Source organism: Leptonychotes weddellii, chromosome 12 (assembly GCF_054177405.1).
Source record: "Leptonychotes weddellii isolate Sample4059 chromosome 12, ASM5417740v2, whole genome shotgun sequence".
Lineage (NCBI taxonomy): Eukaryota > Metazoa > Chordata > Mammalia > Carnivora > Phocidae > Leptonychotes > Leptonychotes weddellii.
This window is the reverse complement of record NC_138380.1, coordinates 89300394-89303695: the sequence shown is the minus strand read 5'-3', so window position 1 is coordinate 89303695 and position 3302 is coordinate 89300394. Positions and strand designations below refer to the sequence as shown.

At 39.9% G+C, this 3302-nt stretch overlaps 1 pseudogene; it reads left to right on the top strand.

Annotated features, from left to right (window-relative positions):
• Nucleotides 1-1284: 1284 nt before the first annotated feature.
• Nucleotides 1285-2580, top strand: LOC102728300 (small ribosomal subunit protein eS6 pseudogene; annotated as a pseudogene).
• Nucleotides 2581-3302: the final 722 nt, after the last annotated feature.

Genomic DNA, 3302 nt, shown 5'->3' with positions numbered 1-3302 from the left:
AGTCAGACAGGAATGGAACTGCTCAATGTGTGGCCTGAGGGCTGGGCCAGGGCTTTGGATCAGGGGAGTGACACTCATTTCTTTGATTATTATTTGTTTGTTTTCTTTTTCTCTACATTTTGGTTCCCTATTGAGGATGGCTTTCTGGCTCTGTTTATTTCTGTTCATTTTATATATTTATATGTTTACTTTAATAAATTAATTTTTTTAGAACTATTCTTAAACTTTGAGATAATATCTTACACTTATATTCTATTTTCTTTTTTTTTTTTAAGATTTTATTTATTTATTTGACAGAGAGAGACACAGCGAGAGAGGGAACACAAGCAGGGGGAGTGGGAGAGGGAGAAGCAGACTCCCCGCCGAGCAGGAAGCCCGATGCGGGGCTCGATCCCAGGACCCTGGGATCACGACCTGAGCTGAAGGCAGACGCTTAATGACTGAGCCACCCAGGCGCCCCTATATTCTATTTTCTTAATTCAGCTTCTGAGTATCCCATCACAAATTCCTTGCCCCCACTGCAATTTTAAATTCAGCAACTATAACTTTTTGTTTCCAGTTGATCATTGACTTTGGATTGTTCCATCTTCCTGTCTTACATAGTGTCATGCATACCACAGGCCCTTGAATGATGTGGGGGATGTGATTTAGTGTTCATCACATTTCCTCTCATTTCCTTCAGAGAAAATCTATAGAGGTCTCTGTCTCCATTGCCCCTTATTTCTTAGCTGATGCTTTTTTTTTTTTATGTCTAGTTCTAGATAAGAACTTCTGTGCACCTCAGACAAGGACTCAGATGGATTCTGTCCAGATTATCTTTTGATTGGGAAAAATTTAAATTTGCTGTAAATTTAATTTCAGCTTAGAATCTTTATTTCTGTGAATTTCCTCTGTGTCTTGGGTATGGTTCCACAGTTAGGTAGGGACAGAATCATTGGGATGACATGTGGGCCCCCAGGCTGAGGGTTTTCTTAATTATTCCTGGGTCCACATGTGCTCCCAGGACCCTCACTTCTAGTTCTGGCCTCTCCTAAACAGGGGGATAATTGGGCTCCTGCCACATCTCCTTTGTTTCCTTCCCAGGAAGCTGTTTTCTCCTTTCTTTGCTTTTTCCCCATCTGCACCATATGCAGCAGAAATGTCTTGTTTCCTCACAGAGCTTGTCTCACTTCCCTATGAAGATTTTCTCTGTGTTTATTATTCTATTATCTCAATAGTTATCTGACAGAGTGGAAATCAGACTGGTGCCTACTCTGCTGTCTTAGCTGGAAGGTTCTTTATCGTAATCCATCATTTCTTTCAACAGGTTTAACTTTCTACATGGAAACAGTGGAGCACTGCCCAGGTGTTTGAATGGGAGTCATTGGACACAGTGGAAATGTAAAGGAACAATCATTGAGCAGAGTGGTTGCTACGCTGCAAACCTCAAAAGAAATGTTTGCCCAGTAAACAGCTCTGGAGTGAGCATCCAGCAAGGAGCTGTGAGAACTCCTGTTTGCCCGGGCCAAGGAAGGGCCTTTGCTTCCTGCAGGCTGTTAGACTGACAGTGTCCGGGTGGGGGTAGCAGTTCGAATCTCCTGTTGCCTCCTTATTTCCCATTATTTTGCTATTTCAAATGTGTCCTATATCTGGGGTTTTCTCTGTAAAATGAAAATAGATGCTCTTTTTTGTGGTGACTTGGAGGCGGTAATCTGCTTTAGGATGAAGCTGAACATCTCTTTCCCAGCTACTGTTTTCCAGAAGCTCATTGAACTGGATGATGCATGCAAACTTAGTACCTTTTATGAGAAGTGTATGGCCACGGAAGTTGTTGCTGCTACTCTGGGTGAAGAATGGAAGGGTTATGTGGTCTGAATCAGTGGTGGCAATGAAAAACAAGGCTTCCCCTTAAAGCAGGGTGTCTTGACCCATGGCCATGTCTGCCTGCTGCTGAGTAAGGGGCATTCCTGTTACAGACCAAGGAGGACTGAAGAAAGAAAGCACAAATCAGTTTGGGGTTGCATTGAGGATGCTAATCTCAATGGTCTTAACTTGGTCATTGTTAAAGAAAGGGGAGAAAGATAGTCCTGGACTCACTGATATTACTGTGCCTCATTGCTTGGGGCCCAACCAAGCTAGCAGAATCTGCAAACTTTTCCATCTCTCTAAAGAAGATGATGTCGACCACTATGCTCTAAGAAAGCCTCTAAACAAAGAAAGTAAGAAACCTAGAACCAAAATGCCCAAGATTCAGTGTCTTGTTTCTCCACCTGTCCTCTAACACAAACATCAGTGTGTTGCTCTGAAGAAAGAGCACACCAAGAAAAATAAGGAAGAGGCTGCAGAATATGCTAAACTTTTGGCCAGGAGAATGAAGGAGGCCAAAGAAAAACGCCAGGGACAGATCACCAAGAGACAGAGGCTGTCCTCTCTGAGAGCTTCTACCTCGAAGTCTGAGTCCAGTCAAAATGGAGATTTTCTAAGAGTGACAAATAAATAAGATCAGACATCAAAAAAAAAAAAAGAAAAAGAAAAAAATAGTTGGGGTGTCTGGGTGGCTTAGTTGGCTGAGTGTCTGATGCTTGATTTCAGTTTAGGTCATAATCTCAGGGTGGTGAGATTGAGTCACGTGTCAGGCTCTGTGCTCAGTGGGGAGTCTGCTTGTCCTTCTCCCACTGCCCCTCCACTTGTTCTCTCTCTCAAATAAATAAATAGATAAATAAATAAAATCATAAAGAAAACATTTATTGTCTTACTTATGATTATAAATACAATTTAAAAGCATTAAATATTACAAGAAAATTAAAACAATCTCCATTGGAGATGGACATTTTAATAAAGTTCTTTTCAGCTATTTTCTCTCAACATATATAACACTATATTATTACACACGATGATTTTTTTTGCTCTCAGCTAAATCTTCTTGATACCTGTTTATATGGATAAATAAGTCTGCATCATCATCACTGATGGATGAAGACTTTTCTTTTGGATGGACACACTGTGATTTATTTATTTCCATATCTTATTTCCATTCATGGAGAGCAGTTCCATTTATTCATGATTGCAACATAGTCTCAGTATACTTTTTTTCTATACCTATCTATTCATGTTTGTTCAATTGTCACTATAGGAGAATTTCCTAGGAATGGCTTCACTAGGTCAAAAGGTACACACATCACATACACACATATGTATGTGTATATATAATATATATATGTTATATATTTCATGTGTAATATGAAATAATTATATATATATGTTATATACTGTATATTTCAGTGGGTAAGTTATACCCACTGAAGGAAATAGATGGATACATG